The 24889-nt window shown below is 41.1% G+C and overlaps 1 protein-coding gene across 1 annotated transcript in view; it reads right to left on the reverse strand.

The window, feature by feature from the left end:
• Positions 1-4897, reverse strand: part of GTDC1 (glycosyltransferase like domain containing 1) — a 266125-nt gene extending 261228 nt beyond the window's left edge. The window contains exons 1-2 of the mRNA XM_065413468.1: positions 4859-4897; positions 370-502 (exon numbers count right to left, since the gene is read on the reverse strand). The gene's annotated coding sequence lies outside the window, so the exon portion shown is untranslated. The remainder of the gene's footprint in view (positions 1-369; positions 503-4858) is intronic.
• Positions 4898-24889: the final 19992 nt, after the last annotated feature.

Below are 24889 nucleotides of genomic sequence, written 5' to 3' on the forward strand. Positions count from 1 at the left end.
TAGTCAAAATTATTAAAGACTTAGATGACTCCCTCAAACAGCATACCAGATATCTATGATAAGAAATACAAAAAAAATCATATATTGATCTCGAAATTTGCATATTTGGTATTAAAGCATTTAACATGACCATTGATTTTACAAAAAGCAGATAGAATAAATAAAAAATAAAGGTAACTGTTTTAGGTACAAGTGAGACCAATTTTTATGCTGTGCCAGATGTAGTGAGCAATTAGGGCAATGGAACCTTGCAGTCATCTCTATAAATCCTCTCTTCATATTTAAATCACAACCAAAAAGAAAACCGACTTTATGACAACCAAAACATATTTCTTTTAAGGGAGTTTACTTAGGGCTGTCTACACTTACCTACTGGAGAAGCAGTTATACAGGCAAAACTGTATAGTTTATTTCACTTGGGGAAAGGCGGAATAAGATGCAGGCAAAAGTGCAGTCTCCAGTTACTCTGGAAATGAGAAGATCTTTCTTCGTCTTTTTAGAGCTAAAAAATAAATATTAACAGTTATACTCATCTTTCACTCCCATACCTCTGATCATTCAACCCTGCCAATGTGAGCAGCATCTATTATGTAACAATGATTCAGTAAATCTTCCTTCCATGGGTAAATAATGAAGAGCCTAAGGGATTGGCAGCTTTCACCTGTAGGTCACGAGTCTGAATCCAGCATATAGTCAGTAGTTACCTTAAGATATTAATATAAAATGGCTTTTCACTAGTGGATGTGAACATGCCGTTGCACGGTAGTTCATAGTGGACAGTTTTCCTAGAAAATTACCAATACCATAATTGCTATTAGCACTTTTACTGTCAGTCTCAGGGGGTCCAAGTAGTTGAACAGTTGTGGCACCTAAATCCCTAGAAGTAGTCCCAGGACAAAACTGGAATATAATGCTACAGGTGACCTATGAACAGTTAAATCTTTGGTGTTATTAATCTAGAACTCTGTGTGCGTGTGCATGCATGTGCATGTGTGTGAGAGAGAGAAAGATTTCAAATCTTAAAACATCTAAATCCTCTATTTCTCAGGCTTATCATTAACACAGTGATGTGTCCACCCTTACTTACTTGCTTGAGGTTAGTTTCATAAATTACAAGGATGGCATTAAATCTTGAAGCATCTGTAATACTGGTGAGAAGGCTTTGGATAATCATACTTCGCATCTATCAGTAATATTATTATGGCAGTAACCTTATTTTAAAATCTAAGAGCCCCACCGTTGCTTGTGCACCTCTTATCTTAATCCTGTGGATTACTGTTTTGGGGGGCACAAGCTTACAAGCTAACACAAATAGGAACTGACCTCATTCATTTATTCTAAGTACTATATTTCTAAAACTGTATTTCTTTAATAAATTACACTTTCATATTCCTCCCTCATTTGAACGCCACATATTTACTCATATCCCAAATCTGTTGCATTGGCCATATTTTAAGTATAGGGAAGCCTATTTATTGTCATTTGTAAATAGATAAGAACTTTGATGTCCTGCTTGTAGGAAACACTGAAGGTCAACTAAAAACATGTGTGTGTGAGATTGTGTGTGTGTGAGAGAGAGAATTTGGGATAATAGATAGTTTGGAGAGGTGGTTTTCAGATTTGCAGAAATCCATACAAGTCTGTTTGGAGCTTCACACATTTATTTTTACTTTCACATCTGATGTGCAGCAATATGGATAGCTAAGGTGTACATTTAAGACACATACTTTGAGATATATCTATTCAGAAGTGACATTAACACTGGGATATGTGTTCTTATAGCAGTAAAGCTGTGCATTATCACTGCTAACTGCACTGCCTGCTGATGCCTTAGGTGGGGGAGGTTCTCAAGAGCCTGCTGTTGAAAATTCTGCCACCAAAGATTAGCATGATTTTGCTGTCCCTTACAGATTTGGTACACAGGATTTTTCACAGTCAAATGAGGGAAATTTTATGGGCACTTCTTGTTAAAATACTGGCAGCATGTCACTAGCACTGCCAAGATTCTTAGAATCATATATAATGAGAATTGTTTATAGTTCACTCACCCCCACCCCCATGTTTGACTGTTATTGAAATTAGATATACTGTACAGCCAATCTAACAAGGACCAGATAGCCACACATTTGAGGTCTTGTAATTTTCTACCTTATTTTGTTATTGCCTTCATATTACATTATTCCATATGCAATATTACTATTATTACCACTATGGAAGCATCCAAAGGGCCCAATCAAGATTAAGGCCCCATTATTCCTATTGTTAGCAATAATATATATTATAATATTTATTATTTATTCAGTGTATTTATTTGAATATTGCACATAACTATGCATATCTAAATTCTGCCCACATCAACAAAAATGCCCACATAAGACAGATATGTTCCTTCTGAACACTGTATGCAATTTATGCTGTGACTTATGCAGGAACAGTATGTGAAATTCATAGTTATGTTTTTCTTGAATGATTTATTTTTAGCTGCAGTTTCAAAAAGTTCCCCTAACATGAAAGTATTCCAAAGTTCATAAAGAAAAATAAAACCTTAGAATATTAATTATCCAAACTACTTGGGCAACACTAAATATGCTTAGCTAATCTATAGTCAATAGACAAGGAGTCAGTCTGGCCAATCATTAGCAAGAAAGATGAATATAACCTTATATATGATTGAATCCCAATTGTTAGAATCTTTCTACACACTGTTGGGGTATAAATCTAAAATTAAATTGTACATTTGAATTTGTCCTTATTTTACTTTATCAAAACTGACTTCTGACACTGAGATTATACAAACTCATACACATGATGTAATGTAATCTCCAACACCAAAGTATTTTTACTAAGTCTAGGCTTCTAAGAAAAATGTACATTAAAAGGGAGAGGGAAATGATGAGAATACATTCCACTTCAGGTCTTGAAAGCTCTAATTAAAATTCAATATTGCACTTTGCATGTGGGTTCTTACATGAAAGTCCTGTCATGGTTAAGGCTTAAGGTTAATAGAGTCCAATAAAACAGTTCTATTTAATAATACCAACCCATTGTTATACACAATACTGCAATCTGCTGCTCATCTTTACCTAACCACTGTGCTAAACTTTAAACTAACTTAATGTATGGCTAGCACCTAGGAACTAGAGTAGAAAAAAAAATCCAAAATAAAGTCAGCATCCATTATAATGGACTTGTTCCTGTATCCAAACTTTTCCTTCCTCCTTTTAAAAAAAGTCTGTGTATTTGCATTCATTTCCTCTAGTTTACTATTCCCATCATCACACAGTCATGTGTTAAAAGATCTGGTTAGACCTACTAAACTCATTTATGTGAGAAAAACTCCCTTTAATTTGGGATTAATTTTAAAAGTTTTTCTTGAAGCATCCCATTATTATGAAGTATTTTCTGATAGTGCTTTAATTTAAAATCACATTTTAAAATATATTTATTTTTTAAACTGAATTCTCCTTTCATTTGTCTTTTGTTTTAAAACAATTTCACACTGTATACTTTTGCATGGGTTTCAACTTTTGTGCAATTTTTGTTTGATTTATGTGGGGGGCTTTCTTGTCAAGAGTGTAATTATTTTAAAAACTTAATATTTTATTAATTGTATGACGGTAGCATCTCAAGATTGGAGCCCAATTTTACACTGCTCTTCATAAACACACAAACAGAGACAGACCCTGCCCCAGAGCGCTTAAATAGCTTTTAATAAAAATGACTGTAAGAAAGAAAAAAGAAAACACATTAATTTCACATGCTCATTGTGATATTGAACTGTGTCTGGGCTCGAGGCCTGCATCAGACTATTGCGGAAGCTGCGTATGTTCTGAGCGCCAGCAATAGCTTCCGCTATATCCCCGTGCCTGTGAGATGAACTGTATGTGAAAGTTGGAAAACCAAGTTAGGCAGCTAAGCACATAACACGATCAGCACACCAATTCCCCTTATGTCAGACTGCTGAACTTGTGCACGAGTACTCTGACCAGTGGCACAAGTATTATTTCCGTTATGTCTTTTTTTCTCCCCTTCTGAAAGACTGCATGCAGCTGCTGCACAGTAATGCTGAGCTCCTGAAGAGGGTGCAATGCACACACCCCACCCTCGAGAGTTCCAGCAGCTCCCCCAGGTCCCCCCACAGTGGAGCCTTTTGAATTGTGTGTAGCTGATCAGCCTCCTTTGAGAACACTGGGTTTCTCTCACTCCACTTTTGACCTGGGCCCTGTAAATAGTGGAGGTGCTGCTTAGAAATCATTATAAAGGCCGCATACCCTGCCCCCCTACAGGGGCTCCCCATATCTGCGAGCAGCACATGGCAAATGGGAGACCCATACCAGGGCACTGGTAAAGCTGTTCCTCCTAAACAGCAGCAGCTCTCCAGTCTGAGGCCCCTCCAGAGCCGTAGCTCTGAGAGGCTTCCTGTATGGGGGCTGGGGAGCCTGCACCCCCTGAACGCCAGCAGCAGAGTCGCCCGTTAGCTGTGGGTGCTGGCCGCCCCTTAGGGGCTGCAGGGGAGGCTGCAACCCCACGTCCCCAGCAGCCACCGTGGGGAACAGGGGCCACGTTAGGGGCTGCACCCCTGGATCAGCAGCTCCCCTGCCACGGGCCTCCTGCGAGCTGCAGGTGCTGGGGAGCCATGTTAGACGCCGCACACAGTCCCAGGCCAGCAGTTGCCGCTCTCCGCCTCCCCTCAGGAGAGCAGCCCTGCCTGGGCCCGTCCCCCTCCGCCCCAGCCGCTGTCTGCCCCGTTCTCCTTCCGGCCGCCTCGGCCTCTCCGCGCTGACCCCTTCCCTCCCGGGCTCGCTCTCATCACGCGGCCCCACTCCTCACTAGCCCCCCCGCCCCCGAGGGAACTCACCTCCTCCTCAATCCCGCCTGGAGGCCGGCGGCGGCAGCGACGTGCTAGCGTCCCTGCCCCGCCCTCCCCTCAGCACGCAGGAGGCTCGGCTTCCCCCGCCTGCCTGCCCGCCTTTGCCCGTCGCGCGGAGCCGCTGCCCCGGTCCCAGCTGCCTCTTTTGCATGAGGGAGACGTTTCCGAATTTCTCACGGACACACCCCTGGCAGAAGGCTGCCTCCCTCCCTAGAAAACCTGCCCCCTGCAATTCCCTCCCGATCACGCAGAGGCAGAGCCGCCCCGACCCGAGCTCCTCCACTGTTGCCCTCCATCCTTATAGGCGTCTGGACTCCATGTTACACCCTAGCCTCTAAACTCATAGCTCACCTGTACAGGGTTTGTGTGCCCTCCTCCCTAAGGATCCAGAGCACTTCACACACAGTCCGCACGTGGGGTAAATTCAGCCCTGGGGGAAACAATTGCACCTCCACTTGGCTTCTGGGGACTTAGGCCAACTGTGCCAGGGTTAAATTTGGCAGCTAAGCTACCTCTGGCATTAAGGTGACCAACTGTGCCACCTTTAAAGGACAACTTTGAGTGGGAGCCTAGCGTCCCAGATCAGCTATGAACATTGAACACATTTATTCCTGACTTTAGCAAAGGATTGTAGGGTGTGACACTGCAGGTGTGATTTAGTACTCTGTGATTTGTGAGCCACAAAATTAGTACTGACTGAGACTTCTTGGCCCCCTATTTTTCATACATCTTTCCTTTTATTTCTTTGAAAAGTAGGTGGTCAGCCTAGCTGCATCTATTCCCTCCAGGCCTGCCAGAATTTCTGCTAGAAGTGGAAATATGCCCCCTTGGGGACTTTTCTACCTCTCATTTGCCAAATAATCTGCCAGCTCCTCCCCTTAACCCCTACCTGTTTAGTATGTTCATCTCCATGATTTGCAAGCACAGTCCCTCCAAAGTACACAGACTTTGCAGCAGATCCACAGACAAAGGGAATTTTACCAGACTCCTAAGTCACTGTGTATGGCAGTGGTTCTCAAACTTTTTGTTTTGGTGACCCCTTTCACACAGCAAGCCTCTGAGTGTGACCCCCTCTTATAAAGAGGGCCCTACCAAATTCACAATCCATGTTGGTCAATTTCACGGTCATAGGATTTTTAAAATCATAAATTTCATGATTTCAGCTATTTAAATCTGAAATTTCACAGTGTTGTAATTGTAGGGGTTACTCCTGACCCAAAAAGGAGTTGTGGGGGGGTCACAAGGTTATTGTAGGGGGCGGAGGTTGTGGTACTGCTACCCTTACTTCTGCGCTGCTGCAGCGGCACTGCCTTCAAAACTGAGCAGCTGGAGAGCAGCAGCTGCTGGCCGGGATCCCAGCTCTGAAGGCAGAGCAGAAGTAAGGGAGGTAATACCACAACCCCCCTAAAATAACCTTGCGACTCCCCTGCAACTCCCTTTTAGGTCAGGACCCCCAATTTGAGAAACACTGGTTTCCCCTGTTAAATCTGTATAGTATAGGGTAAAAGCACACAAAAGACCAGATTTCACGGTCCATGACGTGTTTTTCGTGGCCGTGAATTTGATAGGGCCCTACTTATCAATTAAAAATGTTTTTTTTAATTTAATTTAACAGGCGCTCAGGCTATCAGTCCCATGTCAGCTCATGACCCCCAGATAATAACCTCGCGACCTGCAGTTTGAGAACCCCTGGACTGTATGGCATCTGCAAAACAGACTAGAACAAAGTCGTACTAGTGAGGAAAAACAAAGGGAAGATGCACTAGGGGAGATTTGGTGGTGATGGTGGTGGTTAGAAAGAAACAGAGTCCCCAGAAGGAATTTGGTAAAGTGGGGTAGAGGAAGGAGAAAGTAATAGATGGAAGAACTAGCAAAGGAGAGAGGGAAGAGTTCCAAACCAAGCAGAACAAGGAAAGGGGTAAAGAGCAGTGCTTAAATTTGTAATGAAAGAGTTGCTGGGGCTCAATTTTTTTACTTTCATAACTGAGGCGGCAAGCCCAGAGATGCTGGGACTATGAACTGCCAAACCTAGAAGTGCAGAGGTTCAGCCCTGGCAAGCCCTCACACAAATTAAGCACTGGTAAGGAGGATACATAAGGCTGCACAAGAGGGAAGAGAATGGAGAGAAGGTGGTCAGAAGCAGCATGTGCAAGAAAGCAAACGGGAAAGACAAAAATATGAAGGGGAAGATGGTGTGGGAGAAACAAAGTATGAGAGAGAAAATCATGAGTATTATCTTCAAGTATATTTGGAGGGGTGGGGATTATGTTCTTAGCTATGGAGAATCACACCTCTCCAGGTATTGTAACTTTTGGGAGCTATCAGGCACACATTACAGACTGAGCAGTGAAAGACTTCAGTGGAGTATTTTGTAAGCTCTGTGCTCCAGCTTCAGTGACTTACAAATATTGCAGGCAAAGGTTTTCATAGAAGTAGTATTTATAACCTTGATTCAATCTTAGCACTTTTTTGTCTTGGAGTATACATAGACAGGTATGTAGAAATAGAATTAACTAGTTTTTGAAAAGGAGGCTCATGATAAGTAAAATTACGTGGACCCAATTCTGTTTCCCTGCTGATGCAGGCAAAATTCCCAAGAAGTTTAACTGTTTAAGGACTGCAGGACTCCTTTGGAATTACATTTTCTCCCCGTATTTGTTATTCTATGGTTAGGAAACAGAGATGAACAAACTAGTTTGCATAAGAACTAACCCAACCTTCACTCAAGCCAAAACTGAATATTTTCTTAGGTTCAAAAAAGCTTAGCTAATTGTTTTCAAATTGTTTCTCATTGTTATGTGCTTCTGCACTTCCTGATACCATCCAGCAGTGGAAGTGCCAAAATATCACAAGACAGGCAGTTCTTGCTATTTTTTTAACCTAAGTGGAAGCAGGAAATACTGAAAATCTTATGAGAATAATAATACTAAACATTTGTATTATATAACATTTGACAAAATTGGACCTGATCTTGCAGACTTTCCTCATGTCAGGTGTCCCGTTGGGACTCACACTGAGTAAAAATTGCAGGAAGTATCAGTCTCATTAAATTTTTTTCCTCGCAATACCTTGGAAAACAGGAAAATAAGGTTGTTTATCCCCAATTTATGAGTGGAGAAACTGAGACAGAGAAATAAAGGCCAAAATCTTTAAAAGTGTCTACCAGTTTTTGAGTGGCCAATCTGAGACGTCATGGGTCTGATTTTCAGAGGTGCTGAGTTTACAGTTTCCATCAAAGTTAAACTGTAGGTGCTGAAGCATAAATGTTTTGGCCATAGTCTTCTGCTGGGGTCTGCAGTCATAGTACCATTTTTTAATTGGCTAGTAGTCTGTAGACATATATTGTTACAGTTCCTTTTGAATATTTTCCTACTTCTCTCACTCATTTGCATACTAATGATATAAAAATAGGCACTTCCTGCCAGTAATTAGTTGGAGCCCAGAATTTAAAGAAAGAAAAAGACCACAGCATTATGGTAGAGGGATGGTACTGAGGAAGCTGCAGAAAGGAGTCACTTCTCTTGTACTCAGAGAATGCCTTTAATTTAGAGTTCAAGGTTGGCAACTATTTTACCTCTGTGTGACAGGGATTAACTATTTGCTTGGCCTAATAACTTTCCCTCTAATGAGCCCTTTAGTTACTTTTTTCACTGCAAATCACTGGATCTGTCCTAGATCCAATCCTGCTGCTGTAAAAGGTGTTTTTTTTTTCTTTTTCCCCCGAAAGAGCACCATTAATAGTAAAGGCTACATAGTCAGTGCAGTTCCTTGTCAGGCACAGTGAAGCAGAGCAAGGTAGAGAGTAGTCAAAGATTTTTGACCTAATGAGGTCTGCAACTTGTAGCCATATGAAGTCATCAAAAGCAGTAGCTAGGTTCCAGTCACTTAAAATAGATTAGTGGCGGCTAGATGGCTTCTGGGATTTGTAATGGGTTATAGAGCTTTTCACATTTAGGTCACAGGCTTGAGTCCAACCCAGTGTCCAGAAGTTGTCACCATATGGCAGCTGTTTGGTAGCTTTTATTAAATATATTAACGATCTCAAATTCTTAGTGGACAATTGTTCACATAACAAGAAACATCACAATTGGCAACCTTGTTGGCAATGTCTACAAAGAGGTGCAATATGGAAGAAGTATGGAGACTGTATTGCCCACTCATCCCTAGAGATCAGGGGTACTTGGACTTAGTAAGGAAGGATAGTTTGGGGAAGCTTGCATTGCCACTGCCTTTCCCTAACTTTTCTGTAGATAGAGGATTAAATTCTCAGTCTGACACTTCACAAGCAGCTCATTCACTGCAGAATTAAATGCAGAGCTCTTTCCATGGTATTACTTGCAGCAATTTTCTGCTTGTCTGCAATTAGTGTTAGCCATCCAGAATCGGACAACTAGAAATATCTGGTCTCCAGTGATGTGACTTGTAAGCTCATGAGACAAAAATACTGTTAATAATGTACCACTAGCATATTTACCTATTTAGCTATCAGTAATTTAATTATCGGTCCAGCCTATCTCATTGATGTCTCTCACTATTAGCCTTCTTAGTGATGCCACTCACATAGTGGTAGCCTTTTCTCTGCCTTTTTACAGTCTCATCTTTATCCTGGTATAATTGCCATAATACCTGAGCACTTCTTAAGTAAACTTAATAATGTTGGTGCAAGAGCTTTCGCCTTCGCAGCTCATGCCATCTGGAGCCTTCTTGTATGGCTATGTATTATCAATGTTGTACTTGATATCAAAACTCGGTTGGAAATCTATCTTTCCTCCCCTTCCTCTACCTTTCATCTCTATCTCTTTCTCTCCTTGCCACATTTGTTATTCTGTAAAATGTCTATGAAGCATGTTACACAAAATATTGTACTGAAGCCTCTTATTCTTGTGCTATCTTTAAAAACAAAGCTTGTAAAGCTGGTATCCAAACAACCAGCAGGACTATACTTTAAGAAAGTATTTTCATGAAAACTTTGAGGGTCTGGTTATTAAAGCAGATCCTTAAGATGATTGGATCTATTCCATTAGTAGATTTATAAAGTGTACAGACTGGGTAAACAACAGTGACAGCTTGGGGAAGTGTGTGCACCTGTTTATTAAAAAGACGTTAACAAGGGCAAATCTAAAATAAGAACATGTACCACAACTCAATTTTCAGCAATTTTTTATGCATGCCTACACTTAAGGTTACCCATGTTATTAGCAAATTCTCTCTCTCCCTCTTTCAGAAGAACACAGCAGCTGATGGGCATGGAGCATCTGTGGCAAAGAAAAAAAAACACCATATTCAAATTTTGAGGACCAAACATGACCCTTTCTGTTTCTACTTTTTTCTACAACATTTAGTTAGTGTGGGAGAAGGAGGAAAAGGAGAAAGTACAGGTCTTTCCTTTGCAGAGAAAGATTGAAATTCTTAATGTTCTCACAATTCACACATAAAAACATTATTATTTAGTATTATTATTAATAATACACTCTATAGTAGGTTTCATTCAAGGATGCCAAAGTAGTTTATAAATATTAATAATTTGCAATTTTATACACTAACATTTTTCACTCAAGGATTTCCAGAAACTTTTTTTTAAAAGTCCAGATCCTGAAAGGAGCTGTCTGTGGGTGAACCCCTGCACTAATTTCACCCCGTTGACTTCAATGAGCTCCATGTGGGTGCAAGGAACTATCTGCATGTAGCTCCTTCCAGGATTAGGCCATAATCCTCACAGCACCTCCATGAAATATATATGTATTACGGTCCTTTTTACTGATGGCAAAATTAAATACAGAGTGGATAAGGGACTTACCTAAAATTACACACAAAGTCAGTGAATGAGTCAAAACTAAGGCCTTGTCTACAGTAGGAAATTAGATCGGTATAATACATTGCTTGAGTGCAAAATCCACACCCCCGACTGACGCAATTAAACTGACATAACCCCCTATGGAGACAGCACTAGATCAACAGGAGAATTCACCTGTCAACCTACGTACTCCCTCTTGGGGAGGTGGAGTACCTACACCAACCGGAAAAGCTCTCCCATTGGTGTCGGTAGCATCTTCATTGCAGCACTACAGCAGTGCAGCTGCAGCATTTAAAATGTAGACATGCCTTTTTTGCTCCATCCTTGTACTATGTCTGAATGAAGTCACGTTGATTTCGAAACCCAGTTCACATGTTATCAACTGCAGGATCAGAGCCCTACACCTCCTGACTCCCAAGCCCTATGTTTTAGCTGCTAGAACATACCAAGCCATGCGGCACAACTTGCAGGTTGGTATTGTTCTACCCACTTTACAGATGGATAAACTGAAGCAGAGAATGGTTAAGTGATCTGCTAAAGGCCACACAACAAGAGGCACAAAAAGTGAAGGAAATGTTTACTCAAGATACATATATCTAGAGCTGGATACAAAATGATGTGATTATTCTGAGAATATGAAAATCCTTTTTGTACCTCCTGTCCTCTTCACGTTTCAGATAATAACATAGCATATGTGCAATTCTATCTAATTTTCTAAAAGGAAAAATTATGATTTAACAAAACTTTTCAGAAGGGGAGCTAATTCTGATGTTATCATACTTCCCACTTGTTTGTCTTATTGCAAAATGCTTGAGAAAAATGTCAGTTAGTGCTGCTTGTCATCAAAATTTTTCTAGCTCACAATGTTGCTTGTGAAAAGTGGAGCTCTTAAAACACATGCTAATCCATAGAGCTCTTATAATGTATAGGTAATTGTTCAATGCAAATAAACTAGCTTTTGAATTCATTACCTAATTTCCCTCCCATGAAAATCGTACAGCATGTTAACAAAAACAGCAACATCCTTAAAGAATTTGCATTCCTCAAATACTATGTTATATAAAAGTAGATGATAGATCAACATGCCTGTTTGCTTCTGATGCAAAATAGAAATAATATCTAGCGCTTATGGAGTGTTTTTCATCATTTACAAAGGCAGGTAAGCATCATTATCCCCATTTTACATATGGGGAAACTGAGGCACGGAACAGTGAGGTAGCTAGCCCATGGTCACCCAGCAGGCCAGTGGCCAAACCACGAATAGGACCCAGATCTCCTGTGTCCCAGTCCAGTGCTCTGTCCGCTAAGCCATACTGCCTATCATCAACAGTGTCAGCCACAGTCAACGCATGAGGGATTCAGTGTAAAATGAAATTCCAGGATGATCAGTCACTATGACTGTTCCAATAGCACCAAATGAAGGAACAAATTTGGCCCTATGTTATACGGTATTCAGGAGTGTGGATGTTTGTGACCTACTATCTTTGCTCTGAACTGGGCTGATGGCTCATGAGGACAGTTCTGCAAGTAGTAGTACATATTAAGGGATCTGCACTGGTTTCACAGCAGATGGTGTAGAGCTGCTAAGCTGGGGCATGAGCTCATGTAGGGCTGATTTTTCTCTGGGAGATACTTTGATTCTAGATTTCAAAGGAGACACTCCAAGTATGCATAATGATGTCTTGTGCAGCAAAAGCCTGGCAGAAACATAGAGTTGTTGTGGATCCTGCACAAATGGCTCTAAAGAAGCATGGGATGTAGCCTAACATGTTCCAGTAGAGGGCTTCATAAAGTCCAAAAAAAAATTCCAAGCTCCATGAGCAGATTAACAGAGCTGTTCACTATTATGGATGAAAAATGCAGGAAAAAAATAAGGAAATGAGCTGTGTTACCAATGAGTTGGCACAGAAATGAAATACCAGAGTGCAATTTATGTACAGTAATTGTTCATGCAGCATTCTCTTGGTTTTGATTGTGACTCATTGTGTTCTTTCTGAACTTTGATGTACAGGATGGGCTGCTAGTAGTCAGAGGAAGCCACAATAAAATACCAAACTTTATTAGTTTACATTTTTTGTAATTTACTGATCATAGGTAACCTGGGTAGAAAACACTACTTGAGTCATTCACTCCGAACTCTGCTGCACCTTTAAAAGTCAGTATATGTGAAAAATAGCTTTGATATAAAAGAGGAGCAAGCAATTAGTCAGTGATATAGACATATTGGTTTGTGTTTTGAAAAATAACTGATTGAGATACTATACCTTTAAAGTGGCCCAGTTATTACACTGATGGATACTGTTTAATTATGATGCAGAGGTTATGGAAGAGAGCTACTTATAAGTACATGACGATTGTATGTTAATAAAAGAAAAAATAGAGAAAAATATTTCACACAGTCATGAGAGTTGACACAGACTTATTCTTCACAACTGTTAGATTCCTGTATCTGAATCCATAGTGATGTAAGCTGGACAATGTCAAGTTTGGAAGGCCCCAAGTTTGACCTAATTAGTCATTTGTTTTCTTGTAACTCTTAAAAGTCCACGTAAATCAAGCTAATTCAGGAAATGGAGACTGACTGAAAGAGTAACCTACACATGTCACTTCACATTCCTTTCTTCAGGGCTTGCTTTATTTCCAAAAGCAAACTCAAAACCAAAACAAATCAACCCAAACTACTGGATACTAACTAATCAAGGCCTCTCCAGCTTCAGCTAGGTAGGAGGGGAGAGGACACATCCTTTCCGTAAGATGACCTCCTTTACATTAACTTCCCCTTTTATTTCATAATCCCACACAGATCTACCATGTGATAGGCAGGAACCTGATATCTTATCACAGATAGCTCATGGGCAGCCAGACCTAGCAGTCAGAGCCAGAGTCTGCAGTCATGAGACAGCAGTGTCAGGATACCAGAAGGTCAGAAGCAGAAGACAAACTGGAGATCAGAATCATGAGTCGGGATACCTGGGAGTCAGATGCAGGAGAGAAATAATCCCAACTATACATATAAAATGAAGTGGTCTAAATTACCTGTTACCACTCAAAGAGATCTTGGAGTCATTGTGGATAGTTCTCTGAAAACATCCACTCAATGTGCAGTGGCAGTCAAAAAAGTGAACAGAATGTTGGGAATCATTAAGAAAGGGATAGATAATAAGACAGAAAATATCACATTGCCTCTATATAGATCCATGGTACGCCCACATCTTGAATACTGCGTGCAGATGTGGTCGCCCATCTCAAAAAAGATATATTGGAATTGGAAAAGATTCAGAAAAGGGCAACAAAATTATGATGGGTATGGAACAAAAATGATTAGGTGTATGAGGAGAGATTAATAAGACTGGGACTTTTCAGCTTGGAAAAGAGACAACTAAAGGGGGATATGATAGAGGTCTATAAAATCATGACTGGCGTGGAGAAAGTAAATAAGGAAATGTTATTTACTTCTTCTCATAACATAAGAACTAGGGGCCAACAAATGAAATTAATAGGCAGCAGTTTTAAAACAAACAAAAGGATGTATTTTTTTCACATAATGCACAGTCAACCTGTGAAACTCCTTGCCAGAGGATGTTGTAAAGGCCAAGACTATAACAGGGTTCAAAAAAGAACTAGATAAATTCATGGAGGATAGGTCCATCAATGGCTATTAGCCAGGATGGACAGGGATGGTGTCCCTAGCCTCTGTTTGCCAGAAGCTGGAAATGTGCGACAGGGGATGGATCACTTGATGATTACCTGTTCTGTTTATTCCCTCTGGGGCACCTGGCAGTATGCTGCGCTAGATGGACGACAGGATGCTGGGCTAGATGGACTTTTGTTCTGACCCAGTATGGCCGTTCTTGTGTTCTTATGTACATCTTGCCATAGTCACCTGAGAATAATCACTACATGTACCCTATCTCACTATTTGGAGACTCCATATAATACCCTTTCTGGAATGAGACAAGATAAATGAAGATGTGCAACTTCTGAGTTTCTTGGCTTTTGACATTTTACACCAAACCCTTAATGTTAATTTCACATAGATTCCAGAAGGGACCATTGTGATCATCTAGTCTGACCTCCTGTATAACTGAGGCCAAAGAACTTCCCAAAAATAATTCTTAGAGCATATCTTTTAGAAAACATCCACTCTTGATTTTAAAATTATCAGTGGTTTGTTCCAATGGCTAATTACTTTCACTGTTAAAAGTTTACACCATAATTCTAGTCTGAATTTGTCTACTTTCAACTTCCAGCCATTCAATCATGTTATACCTCTGCTAGATTGAAGAGCCCATTACTAAATAGTTGTTTCCCATGTAGTCACTTATAGATAAGGCCCTACTTGAATCGTGAGATGATTGTCAAATAATTGTGGCTGAGTTGCAGACAAGACATGGAAAATCTCAGAAAAGTAATAATGGACCTTTATTAATTGCAGTAATTTGGAAAAGCCAGAGACCTATTTGTTTAAGAAAAAATTGCTTGAATAATATAAACAATCAAATATGTCATGCTTGCTAATTTTTTTTGATAACCAGACATTTTGCTGCCTATACTATATTACAGTCATTAATGCACAGGGCTGACAGCATGAGCTCCACCATGCATGGGGCTGACTGTGTGAGCCCCGGGTTCCAGCCACCTGGGACTGATGGCCGGGGCTCTCACTGTCAGCCCTGTGCCCTGGCAGCCTTCCTGCTTTTTAGCTGCAGGCACCTGACAGCTAGGACTCCCGCTGTCAGCCCTGGGTGGCTGACGGTGGGGGTCCCGCTGTCAGTCCCACACATTGCGGGGCTCCTGTTGTCAGCCCTCGGTGGCTGACAGCCAGAGCTCCCACTGTCAGCCCTGGGTGGCTGATGTCCGGAGCTCCCACTGTCAGCCCTGTGCATGGCAGGACTCTCGCTGTCAGCCCCCAGTGGCTAATGACCGGGGCTCTCGCTTTCAGACCTGTGCATGGTGGGGCTCTCGCTGTCAGCCCCGCACATGTCAGGGCTCCTGGTGTTAGCTGACCAGCTGACAAAATTGCGGTGGAAGCCTAATATTGCGGGATCCACAATTTTCGCAATCGCAAATTCAAAGGGCCTTACTTATAGACTATAATCAAGTCACCCTTAAACTTTTCTTTTTTAAACTAAATAGACTGAGTTCCTTGAGTCTATCACTATTTTTCTAACCTTTAATCATTCTCAAGGCTCTTCTCTGAACCATCTCCAATTGATCATAATCTTTCTTGAATTGTAGACACCAGAACTGGACACAGTATTGCAGCAGCAGTCACACCAGTGCAAATACAGAAGTAAAATAATAGTTATTTTTGTATAACTGATGGATGAGAAATAACACCTGTGGCTGAATTACTGATGTCCTGCTGCACGTTTGAATCCCACCTATCTGTACTCAAGACATCTGGTATCCTGAAAGTGCTTCCTGTTCCCTCCCCCACATGAACACTGCAGAAACAGTATTACTATAAGTTCCACATTTGAAGAAGCAGATGATTTGGCAAACACCTTCTCATAGATATTTTTTTAAAAGAAATATGTCTCTTTCTTTGAGTAAACTTTTCTTTCCAACTGTTCTTTTTTGTCAGCTTGCCAACTCTACTTCTAGTATTGTTCTGTGCAGATTGCTGAAAGGAAAATGAAAGAGATGGGAAAGGTACAGAACTGGGGGAAAGGGAAAAGGGATCAGAGGGCATGTGAAGCCTGGGGAGCCTAGCTTGGGAAGGGAGATAGGCTTAAGAAACATGGAAGAAAATGGTGGAATGAGAGATAAAACAAGAACATAAAGGATAAGGGATTAAAGAGATAAAGAGTTCAAGAGATGAAATATGAATAAAGAAAAACAAGAAAAATAAGGATGAAAGGAATGAAGTGAGAGGAGTAAGACATTAAACAATTAAGAAAATATTCTGTTAATTTTATTTTAGTAAAGGAATATTATAGGATTTGTATTATTCTTTTGCTTAGTAGTACAGAGGGTATTTTATACATAAATTGTGATTTGGGTAATATTATTCTATGTTGATAAATATAGGCCTCAGAGTTGTTAAACCATAGTTGTTTTTCCAGTTCAGAATTCAGTTCATTAATATGTCACATCTGAAGACAAAGATTTGGAGAAAGAAAGCAACAAAATAAAACCACATAATATATTATCATCTACAATACAAAGTGCAGACCTGGAAGAATTCTTCACAGCGTTCACAGTTTCATCCATCAGTTTGGCAGTAATCACTCAAACACATAAGGACCTGCTAACTGACACGCAGCTGTAGTTTAATATCAGAGCTATATGAACTATGAAAGTACTTGAAATCAGCCTTGGTTCAAGTTCCAACAGTGTCCACAAACCAGCAGCAGATTTTGCTCATGATCATGAATGGTCTGTAAAAGTATTTTGCAAACTTTTTTCTGTCTTTGGATGTCTGAACTTTTAATAGACCTCAGTTGACTTTGTATTTCAATTCAGCGCCTGTTTGCTTGGTCACTTCACATAGGTTGCAGCATATGGTGGACGTTACATACATTTCTTGTTTTTCTCTGATTGGCTATGTCTATCTAATGTGATCAGGAAGCTGAAATTCAGCATAAGCCACTTTCACTCATTTTTTCATAGTGAGGCTTTATTTTAGATACACTGATCTAGCTGGCAAAGTCAGAAAAAACAAACATTTTTCCAATCTTTGTGTCTTTTTGATTCTCATATAAGGTTGCCAGGTTTCCAGTTTTTGACCATTAAAAGTCCAGTTGGCGGTGCTGCAGAGCTAAGACAGGCTAGTCTCTACCTGTCCTGGCACCGCACTGTGCCCTGGAAGCGGCCAGCAGGTCCAGCTCCTATACGGGAGGGCCACGGAGCTCCGTGTGCTGCCCCTGCACGCACTGAGCACTGGCTCCACACTCCCATTGGCTGGGAACCACGGCCAATGGGAGCTGGGGCTGTGTGTGCCTGGGGGCAAGATCAGTGTGTGGAGCCTCCTGCCTCTCACCCTCCCCCACCTAGGTGCCAGACCTGCTGGCTGCTTCTGGGGCACAGCAGGGAGCCAGGACAGGCAGGGGCCTGCCTTAGCCCCGCTGCACCGCTGACTGGGAGCCACCCGAGGTAAGCCCGCCCCAACCACTTGCCCCAGCCCTAGGGTGACCAGATGAGGGGAAGAAAATATCAGGACACATGGGAGTGTGGGGTGCCCGCCGGCAGAGCAAAAAAAAAAAAAGCCGAGTCCTGTCGGCTGAGGTTGGGACGCGGGACAGACCCCGAAATATCGGGACGCTTCCGATTTTATCGAGACGTCTGGTCACCCTACCCAGCCCTGAGCCCCCCAAAACCCAGAGCCTCCTCTGTCACCCCAAACCCCTCATCCCCAGGGTAATTCCCTTCTCTTCATGTGTCAATAAATATTTATTCCTGTTTCTGTAATTTTCACTCCATGCATCTGAAGAAGTGGCTTTTTAACTACAAAAGCTTATGCCCAAATAAATCTGTTAGTCTTTAAGGTGCCACCAGACTCCTCGAGATGCTAAAGGAGCACTCAAGAACAATAAGGCCATTGTGGAGAAACTAAATTAATTATTTGCATTTATCTTCATGGCTGAGGATTTGAGGGACATTCCCAGACCTGAGCCATTCTTTTTAGGTGACAAATCTGAGGAACTGTCCCAGATTGAGCTGCCATTAGAGGAGGCTTGGGAACAAATTGATAAACTAAACAATAATAAATGTGAAATTGCAGAGTCAACATGGTTTTTTTAAAGGGAAATAATGCCTCACCAATCTTCTAGAATTCTTGGAGGGGGTCAACAAGCGTGTGGACAAGGGGGATCCAGTGGATATAGTGTAATTAGATTTTCAGAAAGCTTTGACAAGATCCCTCACCAAAGGCTCTTAAGCAAAGTAAGCAGTCCTGGGATAAGAGGTAAGGTTCTCTCATGGACTGGTAACTGATTAAAAGATAGGAAACAAAGGGTAGGAATAAATGGTCAGTTTTCAGAATGGAGAGAAGTAAATAGTGGTGTCCCCCAGGGCTCTGTACTGGGACCAGTACTATTCAACATATTCATAAATGATCTGGAAAAAGGGGTAAACAATGAGGTGGAAAAATTTGCAGATGATACAAAACTACTCAAGATAGTTAAGTCCCAAGCAGACTGCGAAGAGCTACAAAGGGATCAGGGCCGGCTCCAGGCACCAGCCTGGCAAGCAGGTGCTTGGGGCGGCCGCACCGGAGAGGGGCGGCACGTCCAGATATTCGGCGGCAATTCGGCGGACGGTCCCTCACTCCCACTCGGAGCGAAGGATCTCCCGCTGAATTAGCACCGCAGATCGCATTTGCGGCTTTTTTTTTTCCTTTTTTTTCTTTTGGCTGCTTGGGGCGGCCAAAACCCTGGAGCCGGCCCTGAAAGGGATCTCACAAAACTGGGTGACTGGGCAACTAAATGGCAGATTAAATTCAATGTTGATAAATGCAAAGTAATGCACAATGGAAAAAATAATCCCAACTATACATATAAAATGATGGGGTCTAAATTGGCTGTTACCACTCAAGAAAGAAATTTTGGAAGTAGGAGGCACCAAATGAAATTAATAGGCAGTAGGTTTAAAACAAATAAAAGGAAGTATTTCTTCACACAACACACAGTCAACCTGTGGAACTCCTTGCCAGAGTATGTTGTGAAGGCCAAGACTGTAACAGGGTTCAAAAAAGAACTAGATAAATTCATGGAGGATAGCTCCATCAATGGCTATTAGCCAGGATGGACAGGGATGGTGTCCCTAGCCTCTGTTTGCCAGAAGCTGGGAAAGAGTGACAGGGGATGGATCACTTGGTGATTACCCGTTCTGTTCATTCCCTCTGGGGCACCTGGCATTGGCCACTGTCAGAAGACAAGATACTGGGCTAGATGGACCTTTGGTCTGACCCAATATGGCCGTTCTTATGTACCCTAATGCTCACGTAAAATATTTCAGATTTACAAGGGAAAATTTCCCTTAGATATGAATTATTTGACAGCTAAAACCTAGACTGTGTATTCAGGACAGAAACCTACACACTCCTGTAATTCCCCAGTTAGTGGAAAGTCTCATAATTACTTTAGATTTTGGCTGACATAGTTATATCTCAGCTTTACAATAGGACATTTATTTTGCCAAGATCAGAACTGTTTTGTTGCCTCAGGGCTGAGTCTTAGTGACTCTGTATTCCTCCACCATGGAGCAAAAATGTATGTAATATAGTGTAGCTGTTAATACTATGTATTATACAATAGATTAGATATTGGTCTTATATGACATATATGAACTAACATGAATTTACATGTCAGTATATTGTGAGTTATTGTACTCCACAGATCTGCAATTGCACTGCACACAGAGGCAACCATTTGTGCTCTTATTTTATCCTCCCTGTCCGCCCCACTATGGACTAAGCTGCTTTTGCAGCTCTGTGTCACCTCTGGAGGCCCCTTCTCTGGACTGGGGAACTGAACCAGAACTGGAATGGGGCCAGACAGGACACGTATTGTTTTGATCTGTCCCATAGAGTTTACACAAAATGATAATACTGTCTGGGGCTGAATTATCTTTTCTGCTGACCCTCCTCTGCGGTATGGGTTCCTCTTTAACCCCTGGGTGTGGCTACAGTGAGTTTCAGCAGAGGCACAGGCCTTCCATGGTATCCTTTGGATCCCTCAGGATCAATGCAGCCCCCTGTAGATCCATAGGTATCTGACCAGACTTCACGGCCTGTTACACTGCAGTTGGGGGTGGGGGAGAGATACCAAGGAAACCTCTATCCCCTATTCCCACACCTACCCTCTCTCATTTGATGGAACAATGTGAGGAAATTTCTGTGCTAAAATTTCCTTCTCCTGAGATGAAAACCACAGGGTTTTATCTTTCTTTCTTTTTCTTTTCCCATTGGGAGGGGGAAATCAGCCCATTGTAACTTATTTTATATATCCACTCGGATGTCTTTACCATGCAGACTGTCAGAGGCTTAATTCTCCTGTGTAATTCCCCCCGTTAGGGGAAACTCTCATCATAATGGTAGAGTTTATCTCACATAGTAAATTATAGCTCAGTTTTAGAAAGGAAAATTTGTTCTCGTGAAATCAGAGTTCTATTTATTGCATCACAGCTGAAGTCTAGTTCCATTTCTGGTGCCATCCAATCTTGTATTAACTAGTGCAAAGTTGGAAAGAAACTGTCAGATATGAATCTTACACAGGAGTTTACAACAAGATTTAACCACGGGAAACTGAGTTTGTTTAAAAGCAAGCCTCTTCAGACTTCAGGCTCTGCATATTCATGTTAACTGGTAAAAAGAAAAACACTTGAACCCTCTGTGAACCAAAACTGGAAGGGCTGACACATGGAAACATTATAATAAAATAGTAGCTGAAATCTCCTGCATGGGTATAATTCATAAAGTCAGTTGTGTAAAAAGCCAAAAATAGGTGCCCTTGTTTCCATGTGCAGTGTTATAGTGAACAATGTTGCCGTTTGTACGTGTTCCCCAAAGTTTGTGCAAAATGCTACTTCCTCGCTGGAGGCAGAACCACTTCTTTGTTACCCCATGAAGCTGTTACCTTCTTCTGATCAATGGTCACATTTCAATTGCTGCAGAACCTTTGGATTCCAACATTCCAGGTGTTTTTCACAGGGTCAAGTGATGATTGAACCTGGTGATAATCTAAACAAAAAGAGCTCCCAACCATGCTTATAGCTGCTTCCATCGCTTCATACTGACTCAACAGACATTCTAGGCTTCAGAGTGACACACAGCATGACAATCCTGGAATCTTATCATATCGATAATAATGTGAATATATTTACAAAGCAGTTTGACCTTGTCCTGCTATGCTAATATTTGAGGTGTTGCAATGAGTTAAAAGCAGTAACAAACAATTACAACACTTTAAGATGCATTATATAAAATCTTAGAATGCCAAATGTCTGAATCTACAAGAATGTAGAGATGGGCTCTTCATTCTAATTGAATCCTGGAATCTGGGTTATCTGTTAAAAATAGGACACTATTCTCTAATAATAATTCTTTTCCATGGACAGCTGTTGATGTGTCCATAGGTTCACAAAAGCTTTTCTAGCATTGTATTGTAATAACAGCAATACCTTCAAATAGAACTGGATGAGCTATTCACAGTAAACAATTTAATCAATGAATTTCACCCTTTATTCTGCTTGTGAATTGTTATAAATGTGTTTTTCAACACATGCTTTATACAAACATATTTTAGCGTCTTTCGGCCTATGGTTGCTATTCATTATTATTTCTGTATGACTGGTCACCTTAGTCGCAGAGTATCGTTTCTGTTCCCTGGCTGGATAAGGGTATCTGTAACTAAGAAGAAGTTCAAAACACTGGATGTTTGATTGCCTAATAGATAATGTGGGAGCAGTCTGTGGAGTTAGGAGGAGCTAGAGTGCAAGTCTAAGGAGTTTTTAGAACAATTTAAATATTTTCCTTTCCAGGCCCCTGGACTCAAACCTTACTTGTAACATCACTGTTAGAAGAATTAGGCTACTGTAACATCATGGGCTGAGGTCAAACTGAAAATTAATGATCTCTTATGACAAAGTAATTGTATGTGGTTGCACACGCAGAACTCCAACTGCAAATCGTGGGGCCAGATCCTTTTCTGGTTTATTTAATTGCCACTGAGTCAGGACTCTGAACAGTAAACTTGCATAGTTCTAGCTGCAAAAGATGAGGACACATCTCTGAGAGTCATTTAAATGTTTTAATACTGGCTTGGGGTTTAGAGTCCCGGTTTAATTTTGCTCCCACCTTAAGTAAATGTAATGTCTTCATGAAATAAATATCATACATTTGTATGAAAAAAAAATCACTGCCATAAATCTTCGTAAAAACCAAATTCCAAAAGGTTGCAAATTGCAATTCAGTTTGCAGTGTGCTAAAAGGTATGCAAAAATTATGCAGCCAGCTCTATTTTAAACTTAAATGTTTGATAATGTCAAATCAGCACCAGAGAGAATGGATGCAATACCAACACATGAACAAAAAATTGACAACAGTGACTTGGAATGATGAACAAATGTCATGGTATATCTAGTCCAAAAGAAATACCTGGAACTCAGGAAATAAGGTTCAACAGCTCAGCAAAAGTAGTCTGAGGATAGACTGGCAGGTTTCGAAACTGGGGATTTCCCCAGAGTAATATAAAATGTCTCATTTAATCACAAATATGATCTGGGTCAACTGCTAGCTGTGCAAATATTGCACCAAAACACAAGTTTTATTTAGTATTTATAGACAGATGGAGATTTTTGGAAAAACATGGCTATCAAAGACTTATCTATTGAATAGTATACTGATACTTGTGTCTACCAAAGCAGGGCCAGTATGAGAAAAACATATCTGTGAGCATCTTGAATTTCCCATCTCCTGTTTATAAAATGTCCAGATACCCAACCGAGAGCAAAAAATAGGAACAATAGCACGCAACTTAGGTGCTCAAATTCCAGTCTGTCAGTCTGCTAGCAAGGTAAAAGTACACTGTGAGATGCATCCTCCAACTTAAGCTTATGCTGTGCATGTATGCGGGGCCTGGCATGGCTAGCCTCAGAATTATCAGACACATTGTCAAAAGGTAAGCACACAACTTACCAGGTGTACAAAGGGTGGCAACCATTCTGCTACCCAGTTTCATTATTAGTAGCATGTGCAAATTCAAATCAGAATTTGGTATCGGTTGCCATCAAATTATCCTTACCTGTTCCTAATGGTGTTTCTGAGGCAGCCTGCCTTTCAGAAACTTTCCAAAAGAGGAATGCAAATTTCACCAAAGAGGAGGTCAGGTTCCTTGTGTCCTTGTCCCAGGCCAGATGAAGGTGCTCGATGCTGTGAATGCTGTATGAGAGATGATGCAAGTGATGAGAGAGTCCTGGAGGACAGAAAAAAGAAGTGTTAGGTACTCTGCCTGAATACCAAGACAAAGCTGGATTTGCCTAAATGCCAAGATGGAGTGGGAACTTCAGCCCAAGCAGAGGGCAACAGACTGTCTCCCATAAGGAAGCTGTGGTGCCCCAGTCCATCCTGCTTTTTTAAAACTGCAGACCATGTATGAAGTGTGTAGTCTCTTCCCATTCCTTTTCTTTCTACACCCCCACTACCCTAATGCAAACTGTGCTGAGCCTTACTTGAATTATTTCCCCTTTGTAATAGTAACAATGGTTAACAACCCCTCTCATGTGACAGGATATTAGCCTTTTGAACCCTGACACAATTCATATAACTGGCACTAGGAAAGTAAAGAATCAGGTGTGTATGGTCTATGTGGCAAGGTAACATCTCATGATGAGTTTGTGAATTCACTTTACATTCTGCTGGTGGCACCAAACTCCCAATCAGACTGCTCTAAGAGGTGTACCCACACATATGGGCATATGACAAGTGAGAACAACTTCCCAGCAGTCACCATGAAGCAGGTGAATCAGCTAAGGAAGAGAAAACGGGCATCTCTCACCCTCCTTCCATCCAGAAGTTAGTTCCCTGTCCCATCTTTCTGTTTGTATCCTCACCTATGATTTAGGTACAATTCACATTAGCACCACACATTTGTGTTTTCTTGCACTTACCCTTTTCCTCCACTAGCAGACACTTTCTGATGTTCCCTATTGGCATCCTCTCCTCTGCTTGCCTGGCATCAAGGATAAACTTGGGCTGTTGCCTCTCACTTTAATCATGCTCTGCATTGGCCTAGCTTTTCAGCACCTAAATATGTTTAGGAGACCTCCCACCTAATTTAAAACTCCCTTTTGAGCATCTAACCCCTTGTCCATGCCTACAACATACAAATATTAGCTGCAGCCTCCCTAGTGTTCACAACAGCCTTATGTGTGCTTAAATCACCTCTTGGAAAATTCCTTTTGCAGTTATATTCCACTTCCTCACCTATGTAAATGCACATAAAATAAGTAATTACATAGGGAGAAGATATATGATTCTAAAAGTCTCTTTAATCTAGAAGATAAAGACAATAAGATCTACTGGTTAGAAATTGAAGCTAGAAAAATTCTAATGGGAAATCAGGTACAAATAAGGTGAGGGTAATTAACCATTAGAACTGTTTACTGAGGGATATGGTAGATTTTCTATCACTCAAAGTCTTTAAATTAAGAGTGGATAGCTTCCTAAAAGATATGCTGCAACTAAATCACAAGTTATTGATCACAAGCAGGAATTACTGGGT

Source organism: Emys orbicularis, chromosome 11 (genome assembly GCF_028017835.1).
Source record: "Emys orbicularis isolate rEmyOrb1 chromosome 11, rEmyOrb1.hap1, whole genome shotgun sequence".
Taxonomy (NCBI): Eukaryota; Metazoa; Chordata; order Testudines; family Emydidae; genus Emys; species Emys orbicularis.